An 18,535-nucleotide genomic window follows, 5' to 3' on the forward strand; every position below is an offset into this window, starting at 1 on the left:
CCAAGTGGACCATTTGGTTGGTAGGCCTTTTGTAATGGCTCTATGCAATACAAAACAAAAGAGATGAATTTTGCTTAAACATGAGATTTCGTTCTTGTCTATGCTGTCACTGCCATCCCCAGGGGTTGCAGCCTTAATTCCCTTTCAAGATTAAACCATACTCTCATGACCTCTGAATGCTTTCACAGTTTAGATGTAATTAAGAAAGAGGAAAATTCAGAGCTGGGACGTAGCTCAGTTGGTAGAGTACTTGCCTTTCATGAACAAAGCCCTGGGTTTATCCGCATAAACTGGGTGCTACGTGCCTATAATTCCAGCACTCTGGAGGTGGTGACGGGACAATCAGAAATTGGCCGTGTATGTAGTTTGAGGTCAACCTGGCCTATGTGGGAATGGAGAGCTCCCCTGGGTGGTGGTGGGGCACACCTTTATTCCTAGCACTTGTGATGCAGAGACAGTTGGATCTCTGTGAATTCAAGGCCAGCTCGGTCTACAGAGTGACTTCCAAGCCAGGCTCTAAAAGCTACAGAGAAACCCTGTCTCGGAAAACCAAAAGAGAAAAAATGCAATGGAGCGCTCCTCCGTGTGGGTGTTGACTTGGTAGACACTACAACAGTGTACAGTTTAGAGACTTGGGAAGGGGAAACAACCTCCTCTCTCATTTTCTTTACAGAGTTAGGAATGGCTGTAAAATGCTACCAGATGACCTCTGTGAACACTTTCCTAGTTTAGGTATAATGAAGAAACAGGAAAACCTGGGCCTGAAGATGTCGCTCAGTTGGTAGGAGACAGTGGGTCTGGAATGGTTAGAGTTGTTGTACACCTGGCCCTGCAGGAAATGAGATTTAAGATTACTTGACCATCAGAGTGCTGCCAAGGGTAAAAGTAAACAGCCCTTTCAGCTTCTCACTGACCGCAAATTTTGCAAAAGCCCTGAGCCAGTGTTCCTTCGATGATTTGGGAAGTAGCTTGTTGGCTATTTAAGGCATTTCTTAACTATCTGGCTGTTGCTTTAGAAAAATAAAAAAGACTTAACAAATTATTGGGGAAGTGAAGGATTAAATTTTTTCCTCCCCCTCAGGGAGGCTCTAGAGATGGCTCAGTGGTTAATGGCATTAATGGCAAGTACTGCTGTTATTGAGGACACAAATTTGGTCTGCAGCATCCACATTGGGTGTAGTTTCAGGTTCAGGGGATTGGATGTCCTCTTCTGGCCTCCATGGGCACCTACATGCATGTGGTGCACATACCCAGATACATGTCATTAAACATCAAATAGATTGTCAAAACCTGGTTCATGTCACTTATTTCTTCCAATCTGATAGTTTTAGTATGGTGGAGGGTGATTCCTAAGTTGTTGACCTACAGGACTTCTGATGTGAGATAATTTTGATGATGAACAAATGTTGAGGAATCTTCTTCAGAAAATTTGTTAACTTGGGGGGCTAAGGGAATGGCTCAGAGCACAAAGTGCTTGTCATAAAAGGCCAGGTCCAGTGACATGTGTCTGTCACCCGAGCACTCAGGGAGACAGAGACAACAGGGTCCCTGGAGTTCACTAGCTGAGTGAAGAACTCTGTCTTAGAAGGTAAGGTAGAGGCTGCAGAGATGAGTGGTTAAGATCACTTGATCTTGCAGAGGATCTGGGTTTGATTTCCAGTACCTGCCTAGAGGCTTGCAACCATCTGGATCTCCAGTTCCAGGGGATCCAATACCCCCTTCTGGCCTTCTCTGGCCCCAGGCATGCATGCGGTTCACGTACATACACACAAGCAAAACATTCATATACATAAGATAAAAATGAATCTTAAAAAGATAATGTGGAGAGAGATGGAGGGAGACGCCTTACCCTGAGCCCTCCCCACATAAACAGTACCCATTCCTTCACCGCCCCACACATCTTGTTAGTTAACTGCAGTTATCTGAATTGTAGCTTTGCTCCTTATTGTAATCTTTTCCCAGAATCCATTCCTTTACCTCATTCAGAGCTATCTCAGAGACTCATCTAAGGAGGTTCAAGCAGTCATGGGCAAGGCTACAGCCCCACCCAGCAGTAAACATTTATGGAGCCCAACTACCTCCTAGAGACAGTGGATCTGGAATGGTTGAGGTATTGGTCTGTACGGGGCCTGTACCCTGCTCTGGCATTGCTTAGAGCTTGTTCTCAGGGATAAAGTTGTTGATGCTGTAAACCCTTAGAAAGAGGAAATGGCCCCCGTGTGGATTAAAATAAAATAAATAAATAACAACTATTTTGTAGCACACATTTATTTCCATGAAGTAGAACAAGGACTAGTTGGTTAGTTTTAGAAGACTTAACCAGTTGGTTTGCGTGTGTGTGTGTGTGTGTGTGTGTGTGTGTGTGTGTGTGTGTTTGTGTGTGTTTCAGGTGAGTGCAGTACCCAAGGAGGCCTGAAGAGGGTGTCAGATCACCCTGAGCTGGAGTTGCAGGTGGTTGTGGGCTGCATAGTAACTGAATTCAGGTCCTCTGGAAGAGCAATAATCTCTCTTGGTCATTGAGCCATCTCTCCAGGCCCTGAAAATGGATATTTTTAATGATGCAAGGTGAAACAGATGCAAAGAATATGTTAAAGTTGAAGGAACATGCTTGGAACTGGGTTATCTTTATCTCCCTTGCCATCTCCTGACTTTGTAACAGAGCCATTTTTGAGCTTGTTTTTGTACGTGCTTAGAACCATGTGTGGTGATGCTATTATTGTGGTCTAGTCAGTGCTGGAGTTGGTAAAAGCCTTGGTGCCTACTGCTTTAGTATAGGTACTCCTTCCTTGCCGAGAGTAGCTTTGTTTCTGCCGAACTCAGGCCCCATCCACCTTTGAGACAGTCTTTAATTGAGTGTCACCCAGTAGGCTAGGCTGGTTATCCAGCAAACCCCAGGAATCTGCCTGTCTCCATCTCCCATCTCCCGCCATATCTGGGATTACAAGCACCCAGCATCACTCCTGGCATTTCCATGGGTTCTGGGATGAAAAGTGGGTCCCCATGATTGCAAGCATTGTCCTTTCCCACTGAGCTGTCTCCTAGCTGGGTTTTAATGTCTTCCTCTTAGGCATCTGAGTTCCAAAAGTCAGAAACAGATCTCTGACAGCCTCTCCATGCAGTGACTCATGCCCTTCCACAGGGGGACTCAAGGCTTTTTTTTTTTTTTTTCTTTTTTCTTTCAGGAGTGATTCTTCACCGGAAGTGGACTTTGGAGGGGGGCTCATTAGACCAGGTAAGTGCTGCAGTCAGCAACGATGCTTCCCACCTGAGCACAGAGATCACAGTCCTTGCTCTTGAAAGATAGAGACTGGACTGGGGATGGAGCAGTTAGCATTCATAAAGCCCTGGGTTCAATCCTTTTCACTGCATAAAAACATAGGTAGTGAGTGGTGTGTGCCTGTAATTGCAGCTTTCAGAATGGGGAGGTACACAGGTCAGAAGTTCACTCATTCTGGCCATGTACAAAGTTTGAGGCCAGCCTAGGCTACATGAAATCCCATCTTAAAGAGAAATACACATACATTTGCATACATCAAACACACATCACATACATGTAAACAAAATAAAGCCAAATAGAGACATGTTGGCTCCAGAGGCTGTGGGTGTCCCCTTGATGCCTTTAATCCTGAGGGGGTATCTCTGACTACCTAGTGAAGGTGTAGAGGGAACTTGGGTGAGTTTTCATTTCAATCATATCAGCTAATTCTGATGAAGTCACGGCCCCCTCAGAAGCAGCCAAGCCTAGGCCTGACACAGTGGATTATGACAGGACTTCATGTAAAAACACTGAAGTAGAAAAGCATGGCTTCTGAAGACAGTATAACATGAGAACTGGAAGATGGAGGAGAACCTGAGTTCAAATCTCCAGCACCCGCTACACATACGTATACCCATAACCCCGGTGCTTTGGGGGAATACACAAGAGGCTCGCTGGGTCTTGCTGGCCGCCAGCCTACCTCCAGGCTCATTGAGAGACCCTGTCTCAAGAGAATAAGGCAGAGAATGAGAGAGCAAGACACCTGATGCCCTCCTGGCCTCCTGTGTGCACATGGACTCCTGTACCCCTCCCAGCACATGAGTGTATACATTCTGCTCATACTGCACGTATATACCATGCATGCCCACACACAGAACCATTGAGTATAGCATGTGCACTCACACACAGAATGGTTAAACCTTACCTGAACTCTGGCTATGTGAGGAACCCTGGCTGAAGGAGTTTATTTCCTTGTCCCCCTATTTTCTAGAGAAAACAGTTTGCTAAGTATTTCTTTTCAACTGTCTGGATCCCCCGTGGTGCTTCAAGCTCCCTCTGAGAGTTAGTTGCCTTGGTAAACTCAGAGCAGAGCTTGTGGGCCTCACAGGCTGAGAGGATTTGGGTGTCAAGGTTATGGGGCCAATGCAATACAATATTCAACATTTCTAATCCTTATTTCTTTTATGTACATGGGTCTTTGAACACACTCAGACTCAAACCACATCACAGGAGCAAAAACACCCAGGCAGTGCCCTCAGAAGAATCACTTAATATGAATAACAGCATTAATCAGTCATGTGACCATGTGACTTTTATCTGTGGTTTCTCTCTGGCGGTCACCTTGAGAGTCTGTCCCTCCGGGAGAAATCAGGGAAACAGGAAGTGTCTCCTTTGGAAGCTCAAAGGAAGGCATTTTGAATCTCTAAGGACCTGGATTTTTTTTTTTTTTTTTTTTTTTTTTTTTTTTTTGTCTAAAATACAGCAAACATGTTGAATACCCACAACCTTCATAATGAGCATGACACATTGCAGGGTCTGGAAACTGAGCAAGCTATCCCCAGGGTTTGCGCTCTATGAAACTGGTTCAGTGGGATCTGGTCAGCAGTCTGATCAGCGCTTTCCATGGTTGACAAGGATGGCATCTGGGGGCAGCAGGCTGGCCTTGGAGAAGGCAGAGCTGGGCATATTGTCTGTGCTCTCTAATAGAATAGCTTATGCTTAGAGATGAGAGTCAGGCTGGGATCTGACTCCGCTGGGCGAGTTTGCCTACCATGCAGGAAGTCCTGGGTTCCGTCTCCACTACTGTATACACTGGGTTTGAGGTGAATATCTGTAGTCCTGGTGCTCTGAAGGTGGACACACACAGAAGAATCAAGAGTTCAAAGCCATCTTCAGCTACTTTATGAGTTTGAGGTCAGCCTGGGCTACATGAAACTCAGTCTATTTTGCATTTTCTATACTATGTTCCACCCCCCCACCCCCCCCACCCCGCAGTCTCTATATCTCCCCCTGCTGTATTCTTTCTCACTGTACAGATTTGATGGCCTTCATGAAACAGGCAGACATATTTGGTATCATGTAGGACTCCAGGTATATGTCTTTCTATGACCTAAATTTGCCACCCCCCCCCAACTTTGGTGTGCCATAGTTAGCCACCTTTCAGGGGGCCTCTTGGCTCTACCAAACATGACTACTGAAAGAGCAGCTGCCCGTCAGCCTCCCCCAGAGCCGCTGGTTTGGGCTTTTGTCAGTTTGGTGTTGGAGGAGATCCATAAGCAGCAGACTCGGCTGTCACTGACATTTACAACTTGAAAGCCGCACCATAGATGGCTTTACATATCTTATCATTCTTTAAATAGCCTTCCGTAGATACAGCACATGGCCTTTCCATGCATGGATGGCCCCAAATAGGAACATAGTCAGCCTCCCTTGAAGGTGGTAGAGTGACTCACCCTCTTCCTCCACCGCAGTATCGCCGTGTCTCTGCTGACGTGGGGAAGCGATCCACCAATGCCAGACATGCTTATGAACGAAATAGTTATTTGGACAGTTTGGGGGACATTCGCTCATGGTTGCTTGACCCTGTTTGGCCTGTGCTGAGGCAACGTAGCACAGTAGCACATTGTGGGGGAAGCCAGAAGAGAGGCTGGAGAAATGGTGCCAGACCTTAGATGGCGTACCCTGAATCTTCTTTGAGGGCAAATCCTGAGTAACCTGAAGACCTCCAACTAGATCCCATCTTGTGTATGGTGTGCTCCCGTGTGTGTGTGTGTGTGTGTGTGTGTGTGTGTGTGTGTGTGTGTGTTGTACACACTTGATTGTAGGGATCACAGATTAACTTTAGGTGTCATTCTTTAGGCAATATCCATCTCAGGCTTTGAGGCAGGCTGTCATGGTTTGCTTTAACTATTAATTTGACCTTGAGTGAAAACCCGCAACTGACAAGCTTCCGAAGTCAAATGTCTTGAGGGCTAATTGATACAGGAAGGCAGTGTCCCCGGGCTGTACTTGAAAGCTAGCTGTATTTGAAAGTTACGTTCTTATTCACTGAGGCCAGAAGCGGTGCAGACTTGGAAGGGATGGAGTCTGCAAAGTTGATGGCCAGTGATCATGCCGGCTGTCGGCATCCCAGAGTGGCCTTGCTGTCTGTGAGGGAGCTGGCCCTGTGCCATAGACTACATTTGTATTTAAGGGGGGGGATGCAATCCAGGTGCTTCTAAGTTGAGAGTGACCCCTCTGGGTCTTTAGAAAGTAAATAGCACTAAGTGGAGGGGGCCGTGGCTGCTTTGAGTGACAGACAGCTGGGAGAGGCCCACAGTGAGAGTCGGCAGAGGTAACCGGACTTGATGGAAAGCTGATGGCAGTATCCTTATAAGTATGCCTTTTTCCTTCCCACGGCAATGAACAGAACACAAAGCAAAAGCCTTTCTTTGCTCTTAATTCAGAAAGACCCGAGAGTCGGAGTGAGAGAGGTGAAATTAGAGGAGACTCGGGGGTGCGACAGTTTTAGGGCAATCCTGAACAAAGCCAGCCACCATGTATAGTTTTGAAAGAGAAAATGTCTTTTCGGTCTAAGTGCTCAGTCATCGCTGCTCTCTGTAACTGCATAGCTAGGTACCCACGGGTAACAGAGTCCTTGGTCTAAGGGTTCATTCTAATGAGGTTTGACTTTTGGGGTGACATAAGAGCTGTGTGTATCCAGTGGACAACAGAGCCCTTCTGTAGACTTTGAATTTGGATATTTCCCAGACTAGTGAGTCTGTGATAGAATGTGTCGCGGACCGGGGTTTGTTGCTTTGGGGGTGCTGCTCAGAGGGAGCAAGCCACATTTCCCTGCCATGTGATCATAATGGGGACAGGTGACACAGGCCTCTCCTTCCTTCTGCCTAAGGTCACATGTACCCCAGGATGGGTATGACTGCGGCCCAATGTATTTGCAGATGAGAGCATCATATTGCAGTGTCAAAAGGTTGGATACCCAGGCCGGAAAGATGACTTAGTTACACAGTACCTGCCTTGCAAGCTTGAGGATGTAAGTTACAGCTCCAGAAACCACATGGGGTGCAGGGGTGCTGGGCTGGAGAGATGGCTCAGCGGTTAGAGGGTTAAGACTGCATACTTTTCTTGAAGAGGACCTGAGTTTAGTTCCCAGCACTCACATCTGACAGCTCGAAGCTCCCCATAATTCCAGGTCCAGGGCATCTCACACCCTCTTTTGACCTGTCAGCAACTGCACTCATGTGTACATACACCCACACAGACACGTGGATATGTCTATTCAACACAAAAAAGTGTATATGAATGCATGTTAAATATATAAATATACATATTAAAAGTAAGACTTTAAAAGAATCTGGGGGTGCTTATGATCTCAGTGCTAAGAAAGCTGAGGCAGGCAGGTCCAGGCAGGTCCCTGGGGCTCACTGACAGGCAGTGTAGCCCATATTGCAGAAACCAGGCTAAGGAGAGAACCCTGCTGTATGCGTAGATAGAGACTTGCAAAATAAGCAGTAACTGCTTATTGTTAAAGACAAAGGTGCAGGATTGGAGTTTTTCCCCTTCTCTGTTTCTGTGTGACCCCCTGAGGCTTAATTTTTTAAAGTACGTTTTAGTCGTTGTATGTGTGTGGGCACTGGCTTACCAAGGTATAAGGTATGTGTGTGGAGGTCAGCGGACACCTGGCAGGAGTTAGGGCTCTCCTGCGATGTGGGTCCCAGGGATGTGGGCTTGGTAGTGAGCATTGTTTCTCACGGAGCCATCTTGCCAGCCCTGAAGGATTTTAATGTATCATGAAAACCTAAAACAGTGAGGATATAAGAACCCTACGTGTAATGTTTAGCAAATGATGCTGTAGTTCATAGAAGATAGTTGACTTCATTTTAAAAGTTAAACACTGGTCTTCTTCTTGAACTGCTTAAGAACAAAGGATGATTTATGAATATGTTTCTCCTTATTTTTTGAGACAGGGTCTCCCTTCATAGTCCACACTGGCCTTGAACTCTCTATGTAGGCGGGTAAAAGTGGCTTTCTGTGTGTGGTACAGAAGCTACCACCGGAAGCTTTATACACACTGGGCAGGCACTCTATAACTGAGCCACATCCCTAGCTCCAAGCATATAATTTTTATTTGAAAAATTACCACCTCAACTGTCTGAGGCTTTATTCGCTGCACTCAACACAGCGAAAACACAGAACGTCGATGTCAGTGTAATAATAAAAAACGAGGGAGTGTTAGATGCTTTGGAGTTGAAACGATAAGCGGAATTGAGGAGAGGAGACCGGGCAGCTGTAGAGCGGTTCTCCACTGTGAGTGAGGCATCAGTGGAGAGAGAGGGGATGGCTTGGGACCTGTGTGCAGTGAAACTTGCCATTTCCATTTACACCTGGCTGTTAATTTATGTTTTTGTTGGAAAACATTTTCAGAGAGAAACAGTAAGCCTTCCCCCAGTGCTGTGTTCTGAGAATTTAGTTTCCTGAGCTCTAGTTCGGGCAGGATCATTTTATCAACGCAAAGCATACATTCTTCCCCAGGGACACATCAGTGTGTGGTCATGTGATGAATGGTGAGCTCGTAGAGGATAGAAGTGGGGTGGACAGGGGCTTGCAGGGGTCTGTGGGTCTTCAGACCACAGGAGTCACATCCCGTCTACCACTACGGAAGACAGGAAGGTTCCTTTTGAATTCTGGCACCTTGTGACTCACCTTGTAACCCTTTGCTTCTCTGCGCCTTAGACTTTTCATTGTAAGATTTGGAGGAAGAGTGGTCCTTCCATAGAAGTTGCTGCGATGATTGCCATATGTAGAAAATTCTGGAACTACCTCTGAGAAAAGATGCTGGTTCTTCTGTTATTGGGTTAAAAATACCACGACGAAAGCAATTTAGGGAGGGTACATTTTGGCCCACGGTTTGAAGACACAGACCATCTTGGTGGGGAAGGCACATCAGCCGGAGCTTGCATATGTACTCAGGAAACAGGGAACGCTGGTGCTCAGTTCAGTTTCTTCTATTTATTCAGTCCAGGGTCACAGCCCAGGGAATGGTGCCGCCCATAACGGGTAAGTGTTCTTGCCTCAATTACCCTAGCTAGTATAATCCCCCACAGGCATGCTCAAAGGCCCAGCTTTCTCACAAGTCTAGACCTCATCACATTGGTAGTTTAATTTGAGTACATATGTTTCCCAACAATTTAGCTCTCGTTACTAAGAGGGGGAAGATTTCTGGTCACAGACAGTTGGCCATAATCCTTCACAATTTATTTGTGTTTCTTGAACCAGCATGTGGCATCTAGACCCGGTGAATGTGGACAGGGGTGTTCTTACTCTGGCTGAAGTACTGCAGTTAAATCTGGCATCCCCTTGGGACACATGCAGATCCAATTAGCCAAAGGGAATTGCCTCTAACAAGACCATCCATCTCCCATTTTCTGCTGTGTGGGGTTCCAGGTCACTTATGCCTGTGACTGACTGCCTACAAATCCGGAGTTCCCAAGAACAAGTATGTATGTATATGTTCAGGTGCATATGGGCCCATGTGCTGCAGTTGTAGAGGTCAGGAGACAATCGTGGGTGCCAGTGTCTTACCTTCCAACTATCTTTGAGACAGGGTCCTCTGTTCTCCACTGTGAGCCCGAGCTTCTGGGGATTCCCTCAACCCTGCCTCCCATCTGAGGGCACTAGGAGCACTCTGTGTCCGATTTCAAGTACAGTCTAGGCTCTTGAATGATTTTTCTTTAAAACAAATTTATAACTTATTTATTTTATGTGCATTTGTGTGAAGGTGTCAGATCCCCTGGAATTGGAGTTACAGACAGTTGTGAGCTGCCATGTGGGTCCTGGGAATTGAACCTAGGTTCTCTGGTCGATCAACTGAGCCATCTCTCCAGCCCCTTGAATGATTTTTGAGGTAAACATTTTCCCCTCTGAGACATCTCCCAAGCTTGATTACTGTAATCGGTTAAGAGACAGGCTGGGTAAGGTCTCAGAGGGTCTCAAACTCCCTCTCTCCACTCTTTGCCTCAGGAATTAGGGCGTGTCACCTTCCTGTGGTCTCTACTTGCTCTCCCACCGGATGCTCCCATCCGATGAACACAGCATGCAGGGCTCTTCCTGGGGCATCGTTGTAGCGGGATGATTGAGTACCAGGGTAGGGCCTTTTGCTACCTCCCGCATCTTCTCCACTCTGTTGGGCTGGCCCATAGCCCTGCTCTCATTGTCACAATGTTGGTCTTTCTAGTGTCCAGCCTCTGCTCGAGTCATCTCATCCTTTAGTATACATAGATTTGTGGTCCACGAGGCTCATGAGTCACAAGCACGGTTTTTACTCATGAAAGTCTAAGGACTGGAGCCTCCCCTAGGAAGCAGAGTCAGGGTGTATGCTTTAGTACATGGGAGGCATGTTCTGCGCTTGGGAAGAAGGCTGGGGATGGAGGCCTGTCTCTGGTCTTGGTGCTCAGGGTCCACTGGTTCATGTGATCAGCCTGAGTCATTCTGGCTCTGCTTCAGGCCCGGTTCTCAACCTTCCTAATGCTGTGACCCTTTAAGACAGTTCCTCACGTCGTGGGTACCCCCAACCGTAAACTTACTTTCGTTGATACTTCCTAACTATAATTTGCTGCTGTTATGAATCAATGTAAATACCTGATGGGAAGATAGTCTTCTGTGACCCCCGTGAAAGGGCCTTTCAACCCCCAGAGGGGACACGACCCACAGGTTGAGAACCACCGCCTTAGGGTGACTTGATTTAGTTGCATAATAAGTAAGCTGAGGATTTTTATAGCAGCCTTCTGTCAAAATGAGTCACAGAGAACCTCTGAGCTTGCTTCTTTCACAAACGTGGTTTAGTAACTTTCTTGGACGCTCTTTGTACATAGAGGAAATTGCTGACTGCCCATCTCTCTGGCTGCTAGAGGGTTCTCTTAGAATAGTCCCAGAAACCTAGGTGGACACTGGGTATTCCTTTGGGATGAGCAGGCGTTAGGAAGGAACTCTGTGATCAGCCAGGCATACTCTCATTGACAGGACCCTGTTTTATAATTTGCATGGCCCCGATTTGCATGGCAGAAATGCTACACCTGGAAAGGAAGATACACAGTGATTTATCCTCACCTTGCAGAACTGTGTCTGGCTAATCTGGAATGCCCTCCTTCCCGTGGCGTGCGTGCGTGCGTGCGTGCGTTGCCGGCTGGGAGACTGCACGCAGAGAAACTCTAGTAAAAGTACTTCTCCCATGCCCATTGCCCTGCACAACAGGCTGTACTCTAATCACTGGCCAGCCCCCTGCCCTCCTGCGGTGCACTCAATAACCTATTCTTCCCCTTCTGTCCAAAGAGTGAATTCTTTCACCACCCGCTGGTCCCCACCCCCACACTACATTCCCCTGCACCCTGTGGTCTTGCTCCCGTAAGACCTGAGGTCAGGAGAGCTGCAGATTGGAAGGAAGGCCTTTTCCTACAAACCTCACATCCTCAGAAGCCCTTGGATGTTCACTTCATCTTGCTGTGGTTTTGGCCTCTGTAGTAAGTGCAGTTCTTGCCTTGTGTTCATGCAGGTGCGCCTGTGGGAGTATGTGCTCGTGTGCGCGTGTGTGTGCACGTGGACGCCAGAGGACAGGGTTGGCTGTCATTCTTAAGACTCTGTCTGCTTTATTTTTGGGGACAGGGTCTCTCATTGGTCTGCAGCTTAACGACTTAGCACCAGGAATGCAAGCATATGACACCAAGCTCAACTGGCTTCTCTCTCTCCCTCTCTCTCTCTCTTCCTCTCTCCCTCTCCCTCCCCCCTCTCTCCCTCTCTCCCTGTCTCCCTTTCTCCCTCTCCCTGTCTCTCTCTCCCTGTCTCTCTCTCTCTCTCCCCCTCTCCTCTTTTTTTTTTTTTTTTTTTTTTTTTTTTTTTTTTTTTTTAACAGAGCTCCTGGAAATCAAACTCAGGGACTCTTGCCTGTGAAATAAGTGTTCTTACCCACGAGCTGTCTCCCAGCCCCTGGTACAGTGTCCCTAGTGTTCATCCATGCTCTTCAGGCTGAATACTATCTGTATCCCAGTGTACACACACTGTCTTGGCTTTTGTCTGTCTCTTCATTTGTAGGTGGACTCCAGTCACTGCACCTTTTAGCTTTAGTCACTTTTTGGCCTTAGTGACGAGTGCTGCTGTGGATTGGTTGTTTGTTTGTTTTGAGACAGGATCTCTCTAGAAAGCCCTGGCTGAGCTAGAACTCACTGTGTACATTAGGACTCTTCCTCCCAAGGCCTCGGTGACAGTCATTAGCCTCCAGCTGTATGCAACTATTTTTTTTTTTTAATTTATGTAAGTTAAAAACAATTTTACATACCAATTCCAGTTCCCTCTCTGTCCCATCCTCCCATCCCCCCCACCAACCCCCACCCCCCTTCAGGGAAGGTAAGACCCCCCCATGGGAATCTCAAAGTCTGTCACATCATTTGGGGCAGGGGCAGCTCTCTTTTTAAGCCTCTGTTTTCAGTTATTTGGGAGTATAGACCCAGAAGTAGAATTGCTGGGTTTCACAATTTAAAATTATTTTTTTTACATTTATTTATTTATTTCGTGGGTAGAGATATACTTGCATTAGTGTACATACATATGGAAGTCAGAGGATAACCTGAGGAACTCACTTCTCTCCTTTTACCATGTGGGTCTCAAGTTTCCGGGCTTTACCATCTTGTCAACCTTCCATAATTTTTTACACAGGAAAATGGAGGAGCCTGCTAGTGTGTGTGTGTGTGTGTGTGTGTGTGTGTGTGTGTGTGTGCTTGTATATGTGTGTATGTGCGTGTGTGATATGCGTGCATGTGTGAGATATGTGTGTGTGAGTGTGTGTGTGAGTGTGTAGTGTGCTTGTGCTCATGTGCATGGGCACAGGCTTGCAAATGTGTTTGGTTGTGTGGTGTTCAAAGGTGGACCTTGTGTGTCTACCTCTGTCACTCTTCACATTATTTTTTGGACAGGGTCTTTCCCTGAACCTGAAGGTCACTGGTGCAGCCAGACTGGCTGGACACAAGCTCCAGGAATTCTCCTGTCTCTGCCCAACCCGGTGCTGGGCTTAAGGACACAGGCTACGGTACTTGGTATTCCGTGGATGCTGGAGATCTCAACTTATGCTTGACAGAAGTGTTTCACCGACTGAGCCCTCTCCTTAGCACCCAAAAACTGCTGTCTTTCATGTGACATGTGATTGATTTAGGGCAACCAGTTACTCCCCAAAGAAATAATAAATCCAAGTTACATGAATTATAAAAAATGTATATGTGTGTGTGTGCGCGCACATGGAGGCCAGAATAGGGAGTTGGATCCCCTGGAACTGGAGCTGTTAGCAGCTAAGAGCTGCCTGCTGCGGGTTTTCTCGGGCCCTCTGCAAGAGCAGCATGTTCTTTTAATCACTGAGCCATCTCTCCTGCTCCCGAATTACTTTGTAGCAGCGGAAAATTCTCAGTATGAGCTGTTGAAACAGAGAACTGTGTTTATCTCATAGGGGACTGCCCCATGTACGGTGTGCTGAACAAGTAGATAAAGGCAGTGTCTCAGTGTTCCATTGCTGGGAAGACACACCACGATGAAGGCAACTCTTATAAAAGAAGGTATTTAATTGGCCTTTGCTTTGCTTACAGTTTCAGAGGCTTAGTCCACATCATCATGGCGGCGCTGGGGCAGTAGCTGAGAGTTTTACATCCCGATCCACAGGCAGCAGGCAGCCAGACAGCCACCAGTGCTGGGCTTTTGAGACCTCAGAGTCCATCCACAGCAACACCATTACTCCAACAAGGCCCCGCCGTACTTCCTAATCCTTCCAAACAGTTCACCAACTGGTGACTAAGTATATAAATACATGGGGGGGGGGCATTCTCATTCACACCACCACAGGCAGCGTGTTGGAAACATTTCCAGTGGTCTCTGCTCCTCACTATCTGATACTTGCCCGCATTCATTTAGTTAGACAGCTCACAGTGCGGGTAGATGGTGGCCACAAGCTTAAACCCGAGTTCCTCCAGTTATCAGCTGGAGAAAATACTTTGCCTCCCGTGCCTCAGTTTCCCCCATCTGTAGTTTAAATATAGCTCTGCATGGAAGTCACTCGGCACAGTGGCTGGTACCCAGTACATGCTGTGTGGGTTGTGTATATGGGATGGAGGGAGGGGTTGCACATGTCAAGGTGGGATTGTTGAGTGTGGAAAGCAGCGATGTTCAAGAGTCGGTTCTCTCCAAACGTATGTTTCTGCTAATTGAACACAGGTTATGAGGCTCGGTGGTGGCAAGTCGTCTCCCTGTCCCCGCAAGCAGTTTTTATACAATAGTAAAATATGAATAATAGAAACTTTGTTGAGCATGTTCTGGTGGAAGCTCCACCCCAACCCCTGGCATCCTTATACCCAAAGAGTCTGGGGCATTCTGGTGGAAGTTCTACCTCAATCCTCCTGGGGGGGGGCATCTCTCTCCCCAAACCCTGTCCAATTCCAGAGCCACTGGAGGCTCCTCCCCCAGAGACGTTCAAGACCACTCCCACAGGGTATTTAAGATGCCCCCCAGAAAACAGACACATGGTTTTTTTGTCTCTCTTCCCTGTCTCCTCTCTGGGGGCCGGGGAAATCATCGGGTTCATTTCATCCATTCAATCTGGGTTTTTTCCGAATTCCGTATGATTTGGTCTGATTTAGGCTGCTGCATTGGTGGAGAGGCTTATGGTGTGCAAAAGCTTTTCAGAGATCACAGGATATATTTACACTCACATCACATTACCAAGGACTACAGCGTGGTACCACTTTTCTTGAATAAATATGTAATGCCACAGTCTAAAAACCTAAACACAGCAGGCGGTGTTGGCGCACGCCTTTAATCCCAGCACTCGGAAGGCAGAGGCAGGCGGATCTGTGAGTTTGAGGCCAGCCTGGTCTACAGAGATAGTTCCAGGACACAGATAAACCCTGTCTCAAAAAAGTAAAAAACCCAAAAAGCCAAATCCAAAAGTCCTAAACTTCTATTTTATCAGACCAGTCTTTTATTCCAAGAAAATAGCAGAAACATGGGACTGGAGTGTAGCACATCCCGGGAATGTTTGGCCTGCCAGTTTCTGGATATTCCCCTGTTTCTGCCTCTCATTCCACTGTAGAAGTTCTGGGATTGCAGACGCACAACACAGTGCCTTGCATTTATGTGGGTGCTGGGGATCTGAACTCAGGTCCTTCTCAGGCCTGTGCAGCTAGCTTTGCTTGCTGAGTCATCTCTCTAGCCCCATATCTATTTCATAGCAAAATCTTGCCATTACATATTTCCAGTCCATGGAATGATTTAGTGATATTTTAAATTTTTGGGGCTCTGCCAGCCCTGACCAGTCCTTTTTGGGGCCGGGGTTATTGAGAACGTTAAATGACTCTGGGGAGAGGGCAGTAATTTCACTTGGAAAAGGAAGATGCTGGAATCTGAGCTTCATAGAAGAACCAGTTCCCCAAGGGAGAACCACGCAGAGGGGCTTGTCTCTTAGTTGTCCCCAGCAGATGTCCTATGGTGGCTAGCCTTGGACTTGCCCTGGAGCCCTTTAGCCCAGCCTCTGCTGCCTGAGTCTAGTGTCCATGGATCCCAGGCAGTTTTGTTTTGTTTGCATGCCTCACATCTTTGTGGGTTATTAAAGAGTTGCTGCCCAGGCCCTGTGGGGTTTGCTGGGAGGGTGTTTAATCACTTGTGATGAAAGCCAGCTAGCTTCTGCTGGCTCCTGGTCTTGGATCCCACTTTCTAGTCTCATTAAATGTCCCTGGCATGCCTAATGCCGGGATATATGTCCTTGTAGTTTTGTGCATGCTTTTTATAAGAATAAAAATAAACTTGCTTGCCTTTCAGGTTTAGAACTGATCCTGAGCAGAGTGTCTTGTCTGGACAGGGGTGCCAGATGGTGTCGAACCTCCTGCCGCGTTAATGAATGTGGCTTAGCAGAAAACCTTCACTTGCTCTTGAGTCGTTTTCTGCACCTTGAGACAAAGCTGCTGCCCTGCCAGTTTGCATCCCTTTCCTCTTTTCTCCACCGTTGATTTTTAGGAAGGAGAAAGAAATGACACCTGGAATAATTGCCTGTGAGTTGAATTAGTTTGATTAGTCTTGCTATTAATCTGTAACTCAAAATACCAGTGTGTGTATGGGTGCACCCATGATAATTTTAAAACGTAGCTCTGGGGACTGGAGAGACAGCTCAACGGTTAAGCGTACCCAAGTTTGTTGGGCAGAAAGACTAGGCCAGTTGGTGAATTCCAGGAAAAGCCTGTCTCTAAAAACAAGATGAGCAGCTCCTGAGAAATGGCACCTGCTGTGGACCTCTGGCCTCTATATGTATGAATACATACATGCACACACATGAACATATACTCATACCCACATACATAGTTTGTGGACTCCTGCCATCCAATGTAGCAGATAAAGCAAAGGAACTGGAAAAGTTCCTAGAATGGGAAACTATGTGGGTTCAAAGGGTGGGCTGGGGCTGGGGCTGTGTGAGTTCAAGGCCAGGCTGGTCTACAGAGTGAGTTCCAGGACAGGCTCCAAAGCAATACAGAGAAACCCTGCCTCGAAGAACAAAAAAAAGAAAAAAAAAAAAAAAAAAAAAAAAAAAAGAAGAAGAAAGAAAGAATTATTTTTGATACATATACATCATGTGTACGTGCCACCCATGTTCAGGTGCTCGTGGAGGCTAGAGGACTTTGAATTTTGTGGAGCTGGATAGAGGTGGTTGTGAGCTGCGTGATGTGGGTGCTGGGAACCAAACTTCGGTCATCTGGAAGAGCAACACGTGCTCTTAGCCCTGGTGCACGGTCCCAGGCCCTGTACTTACACTCTGGATAACTGCAGCCCTGCCAAACTTCCACCGAGGGGATCATAGCGCAGCCTAACGTGTACATGTTCCTTGCTGGGCTGCACTTGACAATGAGCCGGTATCAAAGAGACAGAGATGTATTTTGTGAAATGAATGGCATGTGTGTGCAGCTCGGCACCTACTTCACAATGCCTTCTTCGTGGCATATTCAAGTTGTCTTTAAACATTTCGGTTAACAGAAGGTAAAAAAATTAGCACTCCAGGAAACTTGCTTGCCTACTATTTCTGAGGAATTAATACTTTCATGGCTTCCAAAACTGGTGATAGATTTGAAAGTAAACATTACACTCCACTCCAGAGCCCCTCGTGCTGAGCTATTATTTCTTAATTTAACTGAGTTCCTGAGAATACTGTCTTTGTAGGGCTGAGGCTCGGCTGGTAGAGGGCTCGCCTAGCGTGCCTGAGTGCCATTCATTCCTAGCACTACATCAACAAGGTATCTGTTGTTGGTGCATGCCTGTTATCCCAGCACGGGAGAAGGATGCAGGAAGATCACAGGTCCAGGGTCATCATCAGCTGCCTATGGTGAGGCTCAGTGAGACCCATCTCAGAAAAGGAAATCACACTGTCTTCCCTTGCTTTCTGGTTCGTTCACTGAGCCTTCCCTCTGTGCCCTCTTGTCAGAGGTCAGTGTCCTCTGAGTGCTGAGCTGGCTCAAATGCATCCAGACCCCAGGGACAAAGACTCCTGTAGCGGACTGGAGCCCAGGGGACTTGGGCAGACTGGTGAAGCTTGGGCTCTACTCATACACCAAAAGTTACTCTTACTACTTGGTTCTACCCAAGGGCTGTTGGCAGCTTCTCCAGGGGAGACTGGTGTTTCCAGCCTGGCTGGGTGTGGCTGTTTTGCTTATACCCCACCCCCACTCCCTTGCCTGGGTAAATTGTTTTTCCTACTGATGTTGGGGGTTGAGCATTTATTCCTTGTTCAGGAAAAACAGTGATTCACCCCCTCCCCCATACTGGTAACTTTTCTTGTTAACGTTAGAGGAGTCATTACATTTTTTTTAATAAATATTTTTTTTCCTTTTCCTTTTTAAATTGAAAATAGATTCTTCTCTCATACAGTACATCCTGGCCACAGTTTCCCCTCCCTCTACTCCTCCCAGTTCCCCCCAACCTCCCCTCTCCCTCATTTTCACTCCCCTTCCATCCCCCATCAGAAAAAAGCATGCCTCCAAGACATAGCAACAACTGAACACAACAAAACAGAATACAAGAGCACAAGGCAAACGCCTTCACACCAAGGCTGGACGAGGGAATCCAACAGGAGGAAAAGGGTCCCAAGAGCAGGAGGGAGTCAGAGACACACTGCTCCCACTGTGGGAGGACTCTCACAAAAACACCGAGCTAAAAGCCACAAGCTATTCACGGAGGACCTAGTGCAGGCACACACAAACCACGTGCCTGCCG

The 18,535-nt window shown here is 47.1% G+C and overlaps 1 protein-coding gene across 3 annotated transcripts in view; it reads left to right on the top strand.

Annotated features, from left to right (window-relative positions):
• The window catches only part of Mgat5 (alpha-1,6-mannosylglycoprotein 6-beta-N-acetylglucosaminyltransferase), a 263,927-nt gene that overhangs the window by 39,287 nt on the left and 206,105 nt on the right, over positions 1 to 18,535 (top strand). For 2 of the 3 annotated variants that reach the window (XM_051203941.1, XM_051203942.1), the window contains exon 2: positions 3,183 to 3,232. The exons of the other annotated variant lie outside the window; for it this stretch is intronic. The gene's annotated coding sequence lies outside the window, so the exon portion shown is untranslated. The remainder of the gene's footprint in view (positions 1 to 3,182; positions 3,233 to 18,535) is intronic. 3 annotated transcript variants of the gene reach the window in all.

This window comes from Phodopus roborovskii, unplaced genomic scaffold (genome assembly GCF_943737965.1).
Source record: "Phodopus roborovskii unplaced genomic scaffold, PHOROB, whole genome shotgun sequence".
NCBI lineage: Eukaryota > Metazoa > Chordata > Mammalia > Rodentia > Cricetidae > Phodopus > Phodopus roborovskii.